The sequence below is a fragment of the Solanum dulcamara genome, chromosome 5, assembly GCF_947179165.1.
Source record: "Solanum dulcamara chromosome 5, daSolDulc1.2, whole genome shotgun sequence".
Taxonomy (NCBI): domain Eukaryota; kingdom Viridiplantae; phylum Streptophyta; class Magnoliopsida; order Solanales; family Solanaceae; genus Solanum; species Solanum dulcamara.
The window spans coordinates 68,668,105-68,686,077 of record NC_077241.1 but is presented as its reverse complement, the minus strand read 5'-3'; the positions used below and the strand labels follow the sequence as shown (position 1 = coordinate 68,686,077).

Here is a 17,973-nt window from a genome sequence, read left to right as displayed (position 1 = left end):
ACCATTTCTTCAAGAAATTATACTCTTTGTACTCATCTGTCATTGTTGTATAGCCTCTTGGAAAAATTTGGACAACTGAGGACGGATTACATCTCGTCTCCACTGATGAAAAATATACCTCTCGTGAAAATTTTTAATCCTTTTGAGAGACAAAATCCTCAAAATATAGCAGCAAACAATACCCTCGCTTTCAAAATTCTTACAATTGCATTTGAGATATTGATTGTCTGGTCGATGCCTCATAGTTTAAGCAAAAAGATTGCCATGAAAATCACTCCTTATTGAATAATTTGTTACTATGTACTCATCGACTTCCTCCATAGCATCAAAATCAACATATTTTTCTATTTCACAGTGGTACAACCTCTTTAAATGCTCGTTGATGAAGATATCGTAAATATTTTGAGTGTAATGGGTTTGAACATGCATCTCCCAATCAAATCCACTACTGGGTGGTGAATGCGTCTTTCTTGAGTCAGCTTGTGCATGTAGTTCCTTCTCGTATTTGTATCGCCAGGCTGTCTTATATTGCCAACAAACTATTTTAGAGAGCTTCGTCCGTTAATATAGCCATCAAAAATTGCATTTATTGACTCACATTTTTGGGTGGACCTCATGCCAGCCCAAAAATAGTGTTTGAGAAACATGGGAACCCAGTTTTGCCTTTCAGAATGTAGATTATGGAACCACAGTCTTCCTTCAAGCTCATACTTTTGGATGAATACAATCCATTTTTCCTCAAATTCAATTATGGTGATGCTATTAAAAATTATTGATTTGAATTCAGACTTGGCAGACCTATAATCCGACACACTCTTTAGCCTTGTAGGTAGCTTTATCATGATATGCCAAATACAATATCTATGAATAGTGTCTGGCATCACCTCTCTAATTGCTGCTTTGATACTCTCACATTGGTCTGTGAGGAAAGCTGTTGGAGGTGCATTACCCATTGCTGCGAGCCAATTCAAAAACACAAACTTGTATATCTCGATATCCTCATTTGTTATCAAAGCACAACCCAAAAGAATAGTTTATTTGTGTTGATTCACACCAATAAACAAAGCAAATGACATACACCATTAATTTACAAGGTAGGTTGTATCAAAACAAATAACATCATTAAACTTGCGATATATATACTTGCAATATGTGTGAACCCATATAACATTGCGAAGTCTTGCACTATTATCAATGTCGATTACATAAAAAGTTTCATCATCTTTCATCCGCATATCAGAGAAGAACTTTTGTATAGCTGCAACATCGTTGTACATGTCCTCATCCTCTGTTGTTGAAGAATGTAATTTCAACAGTCTTTGGGAGTGCACCCCATTCTATCAGGATCACCGACTTTGACTTCCAACAGTCTTATGCTCTTTGAAGGTCTTATTCCACAATGTCATGACTTTCAAGTCTTCTCTTCAATGTCTTGCTTATCTGCCTGTGGCAGCTAAAAAAGTGATAAATAAGGTTCCAATTGATCATTGTGCTCTATCACAACTTTTGAAATTCGACATGAACCATCTGATTCCACTGCAATTAACTCTTGCCCTGCAATCAACCAATTTACTTGTATTTCTAGGTGTTTATTTTATACTCTTATCGCAAGCAAAAGATACATACCTAGCATATTGGCAACCTTTTTTATTTGTACTCTTTTTTAACAACACCAAAATAAGTCAGATGACTATGTTCTTTGTAACATGAGAAAAGAAATTCAACACTACAAAAAATCATACCTTTAACAGGGCCATCAATATATTGTTGATCGGTAAAATTATCACCATTTATTGGATATTCTTCATCTTCTTCAGCCCATATATCCTTAAAGTCATATTCTTGTCTGTCTGAAACACTTAGAGACGAGTCTTGCTCCGCTTGATTAGACATATTCAACTCTTCATGAAGCAAATTTGAAAGATTTTCATTCTTACTTTCCAAATAAGCATAAGGGTCATTGCCATAGGCACCGTGTGAATCTTCATCATATTCATTATTTGTGGAGATCAAACTATCACTATCAACTAACCCCAAAAGATCATTCAATATTCGGTTTAATTCACTATTACCATTACTAGAATTCATTTTGATAAAATTATATAACTTGAATTTAGAAATGGCCGAAGAAAATCAAAGAGCTAAAATGTATGACTAGAATTTAGAAAGAGAAGTGTAAAGTTGGTATAGGTAAAAGATGTAAAACTAATGTGAAATAAAAGAAAAGAAATAAGAAAAGTCCAGGTCGTTGTGATTTTGGAGGAAAAAAATAGATGATTTTAAAGTCAAAAGAATATAAATATCAATTGAAATTTTGTGTCCGTGTCAATTTTTTCCGTGTCAAATAGCATTACTCTTTTCTGTAATCCATTTTGATCAACAAAGTACGTTATTTTCGTCTTCTTTTTTGGTAAGAATGTAAATTCTTTCCATATAATAGTATCAAGAATCTTCTTTGACCAATTTCTCGAATCATGAAAATTTTTATTCGTCTTTTGAGGATATTTGATTTCACTGATTTTTTCAGTCCTCCTTGCTTTCGAGCCAAGTAATGTTGGGCGTGTGTGTGTGGACCTACTCAAAAACTCAGTGGTCCCCAAAAGTCTCGAAAACCAAGTCCTAAATAATAATTGTACATTTTTCCAAGAACAAACTTTTCTCCTTCTCTACTCTTTCACTCTTCACTTTCTTTACAAATTCAAAACCCCAAATTCCAAGAACCATTTCCAGTCCCCATTCCTTCATGTATGTTTTCTCTCCTCCTTCAAATTTCAATTTATCTCTTTCACTCATTGTACATTTGCTTGTATATATTCTTTGTTTTCAGTGTTTGGTATGTTGAATTGGATGTTTGTTGCATATTGAAGCAAATTTGATGCCTTTTTGCTTTTGGATGAAGTGGGGTGATGATATATGTAAGATATATGTAAGTGGGGTTGTGGGGTTTGTTTTATATGAACTACATACAGATATATAATGTTTGACTTGTATTTGTTGTTGTCAAACCTGATTGTGATGCCTTATGTTCTTGTATATTCTTGTTTTGGTAAAAGGGTAATGCTAAAGAATGATGGGTTAGCTATTATAAGTTCATTGATGATCAATGTTTGGTTAGAGTAATTTATGTCGTGGTTTGACCCTGCATAATCATGTTTATTTTCTTGTATTAGTCTATTTTCTCTAAAGATAGGTGCTTTTAGTCACTTTTTGTGCCATGTGGAGGGTTAGGGGTAGGGGAAACGGTGAACTAGAAAACTTTACCTAAAATTGGGTACTTCGGACCTGGTTGAATTGTTTTCATCCAGATTGTGATACTTGAGAAGCACCGGGCTTTGGTCTAGTGGTACGAAAACAACTTATGATGTGTGAGAGAGGTTCACTTTGCGGTTGACAAAATGGTGTTTAAGTGGAGAAGGACATGGGGTGGGGGGTGGGGGTGAGGTGCAAATTCCTTATTGAGTTTTGAACCATGCACCATTGGCCGTTGGGGATTTCTCGATTATAAAAATAAATAAGAAAATGCTACTTGTGAATGAGACACAAGGCCACCCCTTCTACAAAACTGCACCAGCTTACATATAAATTGGACCGCTTTGTGGAATTTGGAACAAATGAGATTTCTTGGAGGTAAATTTAATTGTAGATACTTGCAAGTTGAATTGATGAATTACACATCAAAGTCTAAACTTGTTGGTGTAGAATAAATGAATTCCATGTATCAATTCAACTCAATTTTTATCCATTTCCAACTAATTCAATATTTAGATTTTAGATACAAAGTATTAAGTCTATTATTACACACCCAATGGTGTGACCTAGTAGTCAATGAAGTGGGTTGGGGACCATGAGTTCTCAGGTTCAATTCCGACTTCCCATTTGTTCTAGCCTTGATGGATAGAGTTACCCAGAATTTGTTGTTGGTAGGAGGTGATAGGTATCCTGTAGAACTAGTCAAGGTGAGTGCAAGTAGGCCTAGACACCATGGTCATCGAAAAAATAAAAGTCTTATTGTTATAGTGACCGTCAGCTTAGCGTAATCCTCTTCCTTTATGCTAATGTGAGAGTTGAGATTAGTAATGCTTTTCAAAGCTCACAGGTGTTGTCTTGAAGAAGTATGTATCAGAATAGGAATGTCTATGGTATCACTGATACTAATACTACTCTCACAAAATAGTATTATAAAAGGTGAAAAGTGCTAAGGTTTGTTGGAGTTTTAAGCATAAAAACTCACAGGCTTTAATGAAGAAAGACACAAATGAAGAATAAGATGCAAACATGTATTCATTTTTCAAGAATAACAATTATAAACACAAAACTATAAATAATAATATTTGGCACCTTGTTGAATACACTGAAGTGCCTACTGAGCAACGCAAAACATTCAGCTTGTTTTGCACTTACTTTCAGGATTTAAGTGCACATTAAGTGAGTCTTTGATGCATTGTACCCGAGCCTGTCTAGTTCCGAGTTTTAAGATCATTTCACAATGTGCTTTATACTTGATCTTAATAATTCTTTGGGCCGACAGAAGGACTTGTAGCTTTTAAGGAAATATATATACGTAGATCATGTTCTGGTACCATTTTCTTTAGCTCTACTTCCACTGCTGATGAGTTTTGTTGTCATCCTTTTCTACTTGATCGTATTTTCTTACTTTCTAGTATGAGAAATTGTTTGATGCTCTACCAGCTCAACACTATACAGAGAATGTAAGTATTTACTGGTCAGTTCATAGTTAACCATGTGATTATTTGACTCATGAAAGTTTCCCTAGCCCAAAAGCCCTCTACTCCTAGGGAGAGCGAATTGGCTGGCTATTTATCCTATCCTAGCTATTTATCCTACTTAAACAATAATCTTTATTTGGCTAGTGTTTGACACATTTTCCTTGCAGTGAATTTGTTGTGATCTCTGGTTAGTTATTCCTTGTTTATTAGTACTGCTAGTTTTACACCTCTTCTCTTTTGATGCAGATTGATGAGCATGAATGTGGTTCTGTACATTGTCTGACAGCTTTGCTTTAGTGCCATGCCCTCAGTTAGAAACAATATATCTTTCTTACTTTGTAATTAAGCCCGATACTGAATTTCATCACCTTTCTCCCCTCCCTTTCCACTCCCAAATACTAGCTCAAAGTTTCAGTCCCTAATGCTTCAGCCTTATTTAGAGCAACCAGAAGCACAACAACATCAGCTGCAGCCACAACAAGCTGCTGTTGAACAGGTAAATGATGAGCGCCTTCATGGTTCATCTATCAAAATCCCCGAATCAGGTATTAGTTCTAATCATGCCTCTATCAATCATTCGGCAACTGCATACCATGTTACTTGCAATCAAGACTACGGCTGTTTTGCTATCGGCACTGATCGCGGTTTTGGAGTATATAACTGTGTCCCTTTCTGTGAGTCGTCTTGTCGATACCTTGAAAATATAGATGGTATTGGAATTATTAAAATGCTCTTTCGGAGCAATATTAGCCTTTGTTGGACGTGGAGACCATCCACAATATCCCCGAAACAAGGTCGTGATTTGGGATGATCACCAAAGCCGTTGCATCAGTGAGCTCTGTTTCCGGTCGGAGGTGCGCAGCATCAGGCTTCGGCAGAACTGCATCGTGGTAGTTCTTGAGCATAAGATATTTGTGTACAATTTTTCGAATCTGAAGTTGTTTCAAATTGAAACAATTACAAACCCAAAGGGGCTCTGTGAGGTTTCACAAACCGCTGGTCCATTTGTATTGGTGTGCCCTGGTCTGCAAAAGGGTCAAGTTTGTGTCAAACATTATGCATCAAAAAGCACAAAATCTATTGTAGCACATGATTCAGTGCTTGCATGTTTTGCTCTTACGAGGGAAGGCAGCCTGCTAGCAACAGCAAGCACCAAGGGTACACTAATCCGGATTTTCAACAGGCTAGAAGGTACATTGTTGCAGGGGGTAAGGAATTAGTGTCGTCATTGTTTTAGTTTGATTCTACTACTGCATATTCTTTTGTTACAAAACCTGACAAGATAGCAAGATCTCTGTTACTGATAGTATTTTTCCCTTATCAGGCCAAAATAAGAATACTTAATGGAGGTGATATTGACATTGTTACATGGGCTTGAATTTTTTATGCTGCTGCCTTATTAGAGATCTCCAGTTGCTTTAATTACCTTTACCTGTTGTCAGTCTTCATTTCTGTTCTTATGATCATTCATGCTTGACTGGGTAATCATCCAAACTATATTGTATAGTTGTTTGCCAACTTACTGGAGCAGTTTTACTTGCTTTATAATTTACTCATTAGGTTTTACATTTGGCTTGCAGCATTCTGATATTATCAACACATTTTATAAAATAAAAAAAAGTAAAAAAAATAATTGAAATCTAGAAATCTGTATGGTTTTTCACCCTTGAGCCCAAAACAAATTTAATAGACATGGTTTGTTAGTTCTTGTTTTTCTATCTTGAATGAGTTTTCCTCCCATGATTACAAGACTAGTTTCCACATTTTGTCATCCATAGTATGATGCTGGACATACTCGATAAAGATTGTATGATTCAACTTTTTTATGGCTTTCTATTTCTTCCTGGCCTGCCTACACGATTTATTTGAACTTCCAACTAATTGAGTCTTTTAACTTTCCTTTCGACCAACTAACAGCATTATACATGTGTCTTTTGCTAAATCACGTATGATTCAGGTAAGAAGGGGTTTGGATAGAGCAGAAATATATAGTGTTTCATTCTCTTAACTGCTCAGTAGCTAGCTGTCTCCAGTGACAAAGGCACTGTTCATGTTTTCAGCGTCAAGGTCAATCTAGGGAACTTGAGTACTAACAAGTCAAATTGTTCTTCCAACTCCCGTGTTCCTGTGGCGGCCTCTAGTACATTCTCCTTCATCAGAGATAATTCTGAAGCAGATTTAAGGTTTCTAGTTTATATTTTAAGAACTTAGATGGGTATCCATTCATGCTCAATAAAATTATTTTGGCATTTCAATATGTATATTTACAAATCCTTGTTAAGCGATAAATTTTTTTGCATGTAATTTGTAACTATCCCTAAGAACATGACCTTCATTTCCTGATTTTGAGGCATCTATTTAAATAGAGAAAATATTCTACTACATGCACTCCATATGGGAATTGAAATCACTATCATAGAGAGCAAACTTTTGTTTCTTGAAAGGACACCTTACCTTTACATGATACATTTTTCTTCTTTGTCTATTCATCAAGCCACAGAATATTCCAGAAGGATTTATTCAACTAATTGTACCACGTAGTTAAAAAGCTTTTGGAGTGAGTCATTTTAACTGTGGTCTTTCAACATTGTGTGGTTTATAATCAGTGTTATACGTTGACTCTGTAAGATAGCTGATTAGTGAATTTTGCTTTTTATGGAGCATCCTCTAATGCCACTATGGAGTATAATATTACCTGCTTTCTCGTTTGTAGTGATGAGTCATAAGCGGCTGGGTGATTTACTTGTCATGGCCGTTGGAGATTTCTTGTCAACTGGCCATAAATCATAATTGATTTCACCTTATTTGCTTCAGCTGAATGTTTTTGTCACGGAAAATGCTTTCTTTGGACATTGTGATGCACAAATCAGTCTATAATTTCTGTTTCCAGCTTTGTGATTTTGCCTGAAGAATATTCTGGGCCTTTTCATAGTTAATGTTATGTCTTTCAAGGGAACTTTTGCTCTGTCCCCATCCTGCTCCCTTCATGTATACTAGATTATCACCTGGCACATAGGTGCCACTTCATTCTATGATTAAGTGATGAACTATTAAAGGTGTGAGTGGGGAGGTGGCTGTGAATGGCACAGTTTTTACTTCAGCAAGATTCTTGAATTCCTGCTTAATTCTTGCAGGAGTTCTTCCCAAGTATTTTAGCTCAGAATGGTCTGTGGCTCAATTCCGACTGCCTGGTGTTTCTCAATTCTCAATACATTGTTACATTTGGTAACGAAAAGAATACACTGATAATTCTCGGCTGGGATGGAAGGTTAGTCAACTCTTCAAGGTTTTTTTGTCTTTCTTGAAACATAATCATCTTTGCAGTATTTTCCACCTTAGAATTTGATTTCTGTTTTTGGATAAAAATTTCATCGAAATCCTAAATGTTTTAAAGCTCTCATAGAACTAACTAAACATGTTTAGATACTAACACTTATCTAACAAAAAAGTTTTGGTAAAAGATATTAAAGACATAATTAAGTAAACAAAAATGTTGTAAGCTACTCTCCTTTTGGTTATTAAAAAATTAGATAAATTAAATGTACTCTCTCTTATGATTTAACTTTCTGAATAAGATGATTATACAATTCAACAAGGTAGCCAAGTAGATAAAGGCCCTACATTCAAATCTCATTGCCTCCGTTTATCCGAAAAAAGTCAGGTGTTTGGCACATGAAAAAATCATACATATAAACGACGTATTGGAGATTTAATTAAGTGAATATCCCATGAATGATGTGGTTACACTATTTAGCAAAAGAAAAAGAATAATCACATTGTTATGTAACTTTTGGCGCCAATTGTTTTATAAAAGAAGAGGACAAGGCTTGCAGAGTAGTATTATGAGTAGAAATAAAATTGAAAAATTTACATGGTGTGTCAAGCTTAAAGATTTACACACATAATTGGCACAATTCTTAGAGTTCTTCAAAATTAACATATTTGTTATGTTTATGACATGTTTAGGAGAATTGCGTAAAAGAAAATAATTGGAAAATATTATCCCACTAAATCAGGAATTCACTTATATTGTAAAAAAATATTACTAACTATAATTATAATTTAATAAATTACAAAATCTTAGCTGGTTTATTTAATTAGCATTCTGGGGTAGCTAAAGATTTTGACATTATAACAAATTCCTCTATATCGAAGGAATCCGCCTGGATGAGAATCACGTCAATAACAACCCCACAAGTGGAATTTCACTAGGTTGCCTCTACCTCTCCCCAATAATCTTTTGGCCTGCCTTTACCTCTCCTTAAACCCACCAGTGCCAACTTCTCTCACCTCCTCATTGAGGCGTCTTCACCTCCTCTTCACTTGCTTCTAACCATCTCTGTCTGGCTTACCTCTTATTGTCCATCATGGAGGTCACTCTCACCTTGTCCTAGATACCATCATTTTTAGAGCCTGTTTGGATGGACTTATTTTAAGTAGCTTATAAGTTTTAAAAAATAAGTAGTTACAACCCAACTTATTTTTTTGACTTATAAGTTGTTTTCAACTTATAAGTTGCTTAAAATAAGTCCATCCAAACAAACCTAATTATTTATTGGGGCTTATTTTAAGCACAAAATAACTTTAAGTTGGTCAGTCAAACACTTAAAAAGGCTGAAAATAGCTTATAAGTCAGTCCAAACGGGCTCTTAATCTTATTTCTCCTAGTATGCTCAGATTTGAGATTACCACCTCAACATTCTCATTTCCGCCACTCTCATCTTCGGAACACGAGAGTTCTTAATTGGCTAACACTTTGCCCAATACAACATAGTCGTCCTAACCACCGTAGGTGAATCTCCATTTCGTCCACCCGCTCTTATATGTTGTGTGACATCATCATTGATCTTCCCATTTCCTTGGAATATTGCTAACAAACACAATGAATAAAAAAAGTCATAAAATCGATAACATGATCAGCGAATGCTAAAGCAGTTGCTCATTGATTACATTACAATGATGCTTCTTGGCTTATTATGCATTCAATCTCAATGTAAAAAATAATAATTTGAGTAGATATAGATTGTTCATCCAAAAACATAACATCACAGTCCTCTTTCGGTGCTAATCAACTCGATGGTTTCCAGATTGTCTATCCATATTCTGCATAACATTCAAGTGTGATCTAATAGTATTGGAATTTGAGTAGATACCACTTTTCCATCATTGATTACAAAGAGGAAATCGGTGAACGTCAAAATTTTCTTTTCACCTCCATGTACATACTCAAACTAATATCATTGTATATTTTTATGGGTGAATACGTCTCCTTCATAGAAAGTTTGATTTCTAAAATATCCAATGGTTACATCAACTCTGAAGACCTTACATATTTCAGAAATCACATAATTTAAATTCATAATCCATATTGAGCAACACACCGTCTACACTGAAATTGTTAATAGTTGTGTTCACTATCCATTCCCTATCGAGTTAATTCAGAATTATGATTTTATTTACTATGCAGAGATTAACAGTCAAATTTTGCTGCTTCAGAAGTGATTGTAATGTAATCAATGGTCAACTGCTCTAGCATGCATTAATCCCGTCATCGATTTGAGATTCTTTTGATTTGTTATGTTTTGTTTGTATAACAGTGCCAACATATGAAATAGACTTGAGAGGAAGTAGAAACAGTATATCCGTTATGGAAGAAACTCTTTATCTGCACAGAATGCTAATTAAATAAACCTGCTAAGATTCTGTAAATTTTAAAACAAATATGCTCTCTTATTGCATGAGAGAGTAAAGTCTTATAGTGTATATCTTTCCTCAGCTCTATTATTTATACTCTCTGTAAGATGTAATTTTGGAAAACATTATTCATGCATTAAATAACATCTTAGATTTCCTGTGTATGGACATATCTATGTATAGTAATAGCAATGCTTGTATAGAAGTAGCTCTACCTAAGAAAATGGAACAAATAACTGATGTGATCTGATCATAAACTCCTCAGGGATCTCTCTGAGTGAAAGAAGGGAAAGGCTATTATGATGTTTGCTCTCTCTTTTATTTAAAGTTTGTCGAGGGAAGAAAGATAAATTTCAATTCATTACATAGAGATACAAAGATCAACACATTTAAAACAACAGAAAAGATGGTTTTCAATAGGGACACCAACAACTGTCAAATTGAAGGATCCAAACTGATTTGTCTTACAGAGTCTTTCTGGGACATCTTAGTCTGCTTCCATTATGCTAATTAGGTCCTTCCTATGTAATTTTCTACATGAATCAAGATTGAGTGTCAACTTCAGCTGGGATATATATCGTGACGATTCGTCATGGTATATACACAATTATTTATTTGGCGTTAAAGACAATCGGAATTTCATCTTTGATCACACTTTTTTAGTTAGTGATAGGAATGGAGATGGTTATTCCATCTATTTTGACATTATAAATCAGATTTTTCAGATTGACAATGATCATTCTGTTTTGAGTGGACTAGAAACTTCTTAGTTATCAAAACTCAAGTTATCTGAATAATGGATTTAGGTGCAAAGATTCCTACTATAATTCTTACATGTCAATTTGTGTCGTGCAGCTTTTTCAGATGCAAGTTTGACCCAGCATCCGGCAAAGAGATGACTCAGTTGGAATATCACAATTTCCCGAAGCCTGAAGAACCTTGTATTGGAAAGTATGGATGACGTTCGTGCCCAAGAAGGATACTATGGTTTCCCAATTAGCTTGCCCTTCTTTGCAAATAGTAGGTTAAAGGCTTTTTAAGCACAACATATAGCTTGACATAACATAGCAAGTTAGCATATACAACCAACAGTCTTCAACTTGGTAATGTACAAAAAGAAAGAAGATATTGAAGTAGTAGAATGAAAATGTATATCCAGACTCCAGAATTTCCAACTAGAAATATAATTGTTTTGCCGCCTTGTTATTGAATATGTATTCAAAAGATATTTATCCCCATTGTGCTCTCAATTAGTAATTATGCAAATACTATGGCTTGTTATTTGAGTTACTCTCAATCTTAGTATTTGTATACGATGATTTGTTAAAGAATTTGAGGATCAATAATACTATTTTAGGGAAGTTGATACATGGTTTTGGTTGAAAATATTGAGTGAGCCCTGCGTGTTAAGAGCATTAGCTGTGTTTAGGAGCACAGTCAGACACTTAGGGTGTAAGCTTCACGGAATTAAGCTTTGACACTTGAGTCTCAAGACAGTTTGCAAGTGTGTTAAGATAGTTAAGGAGTAGGTAGTTAGAGATAGGGACAGTTTAGTCATTTACAGTGTTATAGTTAGAACTAACTAACTGAATTAGTTAGTTAGTGACCACTTAGTTAGCTGTGTATATATATAGCTAATGATATCTTGTAAAAGGGATTAGGGCATTTTCAGCCCCAAAATGGAAAATGCATTCTGAGCTCTCTCTTTCTCTCATTCTTCTCATCTTCATCTTCATCCTCATTCTCTTCACTGTGTATTGATGTGTATCTGTGCACTCACTCTCAGAGAAGTTCATGGTATCAGAGCCTTGAACACTGTGAAAAGTGTTCTTAGTTGAGTCATAGACTCTAGACAAGAGTCAAAGATTCGTCTGATCAAAAGTTGTGTTTTGTGGATCTAAGCTCCAGTAAAGCTGAAATCTGCAAACAACAAGTGTTTTTCCGCAACAAAACTCAAAAGAAAAGGTTGAAGAAACAATGCCTGTTGAAGCCACAATTCCGGATCTAGGTCAAAACCTCAGTCAAAATCAGTTCAATATGCAACGAGTTGGTGTACCTGTGTCTACAAGCTCTACAAACAACATTGGGCAAGGTATTGACTACAATCACCCTCTATTCCTTAGCCCTACGAATGTGAGTGGAATTAGTCTCATTTCATTTTAGCTGCAAGGTGTGGAAAACTACACCTTGTGGAATAGATCGATTAAACTTGCCTTGTTAGGGAGAAATAAGCTAGGATTAGTGGATGGAACATGCAGAAAAGAGATGTATGTTGAAGAACTGTGGGGACAGTGGGAAAGGGTGAATGTTATTGTGTTGTCGTGGTTGATGAACTCAGTTTCAAAGAGTTTGCTAAGTGGAATTGCGTTTGCCTCAAGTGCCTCAAGTGTATGGACTGATCTACAAGAGAGATTTGATAGGGTTGATGGATCAAGAACTTACAGCCTACACAAAGAAATTACCTCATTACAGCAAGGTACTTCCTCTGTATCAGTGTATTAAACAAAGTTGAAAGCATTGTGGGATGAGTTCGAAGTATTAGTGCCCTTACCTTGCTGCAACTGTGAGAAGTCCAAATGATTTGTAGCTCACATGAATAGACAAAAACTATATCAATTCTTAATGGGATTGAATGACACATATCATCAGGCTAGGAGTCAGATACTCATGATAGATCCCCTGCCAACTATAAATCAAGCATATGCTATGATAGTAGGAGATGAGAGCCAAAAATCTGTTGTTACAGGCATCAATAACTTGGGACTACATTCTTCCATCATAGACTCAGCTGCAATGTATTCCAGAGGTGGCAGTAGCTCAGGTGTCAGTAACAGGTTCAAGAAGAATACACAGCTAATATGTGACTTTTGCAAGTGTAAAGGTCATACTAAAGAATCCTGCTACAAGGTGGTTAGATATCCTCCAGACTTTAAGTCCAAGAGGAAGATCCAAAGTGCAAACATTGCTTATGCAGATACCATTGACTTGGCCAGTCAGACACAGCAATCAGCATCAGCTAAGGCTAATTTCTCATATGGTTTGAATACAAATGTAATTGATAACTCAGTGTGGGACAGGAATATCACAACTCAGCATCTTGCAGACAGAGGTTCAGTTGAATCTTCTAACTCCAATTTAAGAATAACTCAAGCTGAGAAGGATGTCAAACAATTACTTCAAGGCTGCACATTCACAAAAGATCAATATGAACACATTCTCAAGATGATGAGTCAACAATCAGGATCAAGAACTAATACTTCTGACTATAATAAGGCAAACACTGCAGGTACAGCCTTATTTGTCAGTCTGATACCATGAACTTCTCTGAGAGTAAGTGCACAGATACACATCAATACACAATGAAGAGAATGAGGATGAAGATGAAGATGAGAAGAATGAGAGAAAGAGAGAGCTCAGAATGCATTTTCCATTTTGGGGCTGAAAATGCCCTAATCCCTTTTACAAGATATCATTAGCTATATATATACACAGCTAACTAAGTGGTCACTAACTAACTAATTCAGTTAGTTAGTTCTAACTATAACACTGTAAATGACTAAATTGTCCCTATCTCTAACTACCTACTCCTTAACTATCTTAACACTCTCCTTCAAGCTAGGAAGTGCAAATATGTTCAAAACTCCTAGCTTGGACATTAGATGCTCATGTTGAGCTCTGGACAACCCTTTTGTCAATATATCAGCAGGTTGTTCTTGAGTTGGTAGTTAGTCGACTTTAATCATGCCTTGTTGCAGCTTTTCTCTAATGAAGTGGCAATCAATTTCTATATGTTTTGTTCTTTCGTGATACACTCGATTTGCAACAATTTAAATTGCTGCCTTGCTATCACTGTACATCTGCACTGGTATCTCAACTTCAGTTTCCACCTCCTTCAGCATTCCTAACAGCCAAACAATTTCTGAAACAGTTGAAGCCATGCTTCTATATTCAGCTTCGGCTGAGCTCCTTGAAACTGTGGTCTGTTTCTTGGCTTTCCATGAAATCAATGACTTTCCCATCTTGATTAAGTAACTTGTGACTGATTTCCTGGTGAGTGGACAAACTGCCCAGTCTGCATCACAAAAGACAGTGATTTGATTATCTGAGTGACTGGATAGTAGTATACCTTGTCCAGGTTGCCTTTTTAAATATCTGACTACTCTTAGTGCAGCTTCCATGTGAGACTTTTTTGGCTGATTTAGGAACTGCTAAGTGTCTGAGTGCTGAAGGATATGTCTGGCCTGGTCATATTAAGATATAACAGCTTACCTATAAGCTTTTGATATGCTGCTTGATCTACTAGAGGGTCATCTTCTTGCCTTTTGTTCACATGGTCATCATACTGCTTTGATGTTAGTTTGAGATTGACATCTATGGGTGTTCCTGCTGGCTTGGCTGCTGTCATTTCCACCTCTGCTATAAGCTCAAGAGTGTACTTCCTCTGGTGCATGAGTACTCCTTCTGTTGATCTGGTGAACTCAATTCCCAGAAAGTATCTGAGTTACCCTAGGTCTTTCATCTTGAAGGCCTTTTGTAGTGCATTCTTTGTTTCCTCTATCAGTTTTAAGCTGCTGTCAGTTATCAACATATCATCTACATATACAAGTATAATCACAATACCTTCTGCTGATTTGTTGATGAATAGAGAGTAATCATATTGACTTTGTTTGAACTTGAGAGAAATGAGGGCTTCAGTGAGTTTGTGGTTCCACTGCCTTGGAGCTTGTTTGAGGCCATAGAGGGACTTTGTCAGTCTGCACACTTTCTCCCCTTGACTGACAAATCCCTGAGGAGGGAGTTGCATATAGATTTCATCCTCCAGATCCCTATGTAGGAATGCATTGAAGACATCCATTTGATGAATGTGCCAACTCCTGGAAGCTGCAATGGATAGCACAGTTCTGACAGTCACCATTTTGACCACTGGAGAAAAAGTTTCTTTGTAATCTATGCCTTTTTGTTGACTATAGCCCTTAGCAACTAGTCTTGCTTTGAACCTTTCTACTTCACCTGTTGATTTGTATTTAACTTTAAAGATCCTTTACAGTCAATGGGCTTCTTCCCTGCAGGTAAAGATTGAATCTCCCAGGTGTGTTTACTTTCTAAAGCCTGGATCTCTGCCAACATAGCTTCAACCCATCTTGGGTCCTTGATTGCTTCTGCATAGCTTGTGGGTTCTCTCACAGATGAAGTAGTAGCAATTAAGCACTAATAAGAGGGTGAGAGATGAGAATAACTCACATAGTTGGATAGGGGATATTGAACATCCTGCTGTGCAGTTAAGGAAACAAAATCCTTCATCCATATAGGAGGTTGTTTAGCTCTTGTAGATCTTCTAAACACAGCAGCTTCAGGTCTGTCAGAGCAAGTTGCATCAGGTTCAGCTTGTTGCACATCCTCATGTTCAGGTTGCTGCATATAGTCATGATCCCCAACTGTATCAAGACATGTCTCTACTCCTGATGAAAGTGTTGATGGATCATTACTTGTGATTATAGGATGAGCTAGGTGATGTATTTTTTGATCAAATTCACCTAATCCTTGTAGATTGTCCACAAATATCTTCTGTTGGGCAGAGTTGTCAGCTTGGGCAAAAGGGAATATGTCTTCCCTAAATATAACATCTCTACTCACAAAAAATGAGTTGGTGTGCATATCAAATAAAATATATCCTTTGTGTACTTCCGAATAGCCCATGTAAACTGCTGACCTTGATCTGGGCTGCAGTTTGTCAGATTCTGTGAGATGTTTTGCCATGACTAGACAACCAATAGTCCTCAAATGAGTGAGTGATGGTGTATTACCATACAGTCTTTTATAAGGAGTCTGAAACTCAAGCACACTACTAGGGGTTCTGTTAATAAGATAAGCTGCTGCTAGGACACAATGACCCCAGAACCTGATAGGTATTTTTGCTTGAAACCTTAAGGCTCTGGTTACTTCCAATAGATGTCTATGTTTCCTTTCAGCCACACCATTTTGTTGAGGAGTGTAAGGACAAGATCTCTGATGTATAATGCCTTGTGCTTTAAACATGCTATCACAGACTGAGTTAAAAAATTCAGTACCATTGTCTGACCTTAGGACTTTGACTACTTTACCAAACTGAGTTTTAGCATATTGTAAAAACATTTTAAGAGAGGCACAAACATCTGACTTTTGTCTAAGTAAAAATAGCCAAGTCATTCTTGAGAAGTCATCAACAATTGTGAGAAAGTAGTTATTATCATCAAATGTAGGTGTATTATAGGGTCCCCAAATGTCAGCATGTATCAATTCAAAACAACTACTGCTTTTGATAGTGCTGGAAGAAAAACCAGGTCTGGTTTGCTTTGCAAAAGGACAAACTAAACATTTGATCACCTTACACATACTGTCTTTATTCACATTGAACATCTTAGTAAGAACATATGAGGACACATGTCCTAGTCTTTGATGCCATAGTTCCATGTCTGACTCCTTTCTTGGTGAGTGAGCAGTGTCAACAGCATGAGCAGAGTCTCTATTATTAGTTGAGTTACATTGAGTGAGTTGTCTCCACAGCAGATACAAGCCTCCTTCTTCTCTACCAACTTCCTTCACCTTCCCAGTGTAAAGTTCCTGGAAAACACAGAAATCAGGAAAGAAAGAGACTGAGCAGCCTAATTTCTTTGTTATTTTGCTGACAGACATCAAGTTATACTTGAACTCTGGTATATGGAATACATTAGTGATTACACTTCTAGCTGACAAACTACAGGAACCAATATGAGTTACTTGTGTGCTACCCCCATCTGGCAAGTATACATCCTTAGGACTGTCAAGCTTTAGCACAGACTCTTTTTGCTGCATATCCAGTTTAGAAACCATATGATTTGTTGCACCTGTATCTATAATCCACACATCACTGTTTTCAGTAACAAATAGGGTTGTACCTGCAGTGTTTGCCTTATTATAGTCAGAAGTATTAGTTCTTGATCCTGATTGTTGACTCATCATCTTGAGAATGTGTTCATATTGATCTTTTGTGAATGTGAAGCCTTGAAGTAATTGTTTGACATCCTTCTCAGCTTGAGTTATTGTTACATTGGAGTTAGAAGATTCAACTGAACCTCTGTCTGCAAGATGCTGAGTTGTGATATTCCTGTCCCACACTGAGTTATCAATTACATTTGTATTCAAACCATATGAGAAATTAGCCTTAGCTGATGCTGATTGTTGTGTCTGACTGGCCAAGTCAATGGTATCTGCATAAGCAATGTTTGCACTTTGGATCTTCCTCTTGGACTTAAAGTCTGGAGGATGTCCAACCACCTTGTAGCAGGATTCTTTAGTATGATATTTACACTTGCAAAAGTCACACATTTGTAATTAAGTGATTTTACACATTTAGTATTTTAAATCAAGTTAAATACTAACGTGTTGTGAACAATTTGTACTCTTCTAACACTTTTGTAACCGCTGATCTTTGGAACTTACAATATTTTTACTTCTTCTTTGTCTCTTTTGATATGATATTTCTTTTGTTTTTATTATATATAAAAAATATAATTTTTATTTTGAAAAGTTTACT

The 17,973-nt window shown here is 36.2% G+C and overlaps 1 pseudogene; it reads left to right on the top strand.

Annotated features, from left to right (window-relative positions):
• Positions 1-2,504: 2,504 nt before the first annotated feature.
• On the top strand, positions 2,505-11,680 carry LOC129889491 (autophagy-related protein 18a-like; annotated as a pseudogene).
• The last annotated feature ends 6,293 nt before the right edge of the window (positions 11,681-17,973 follow it).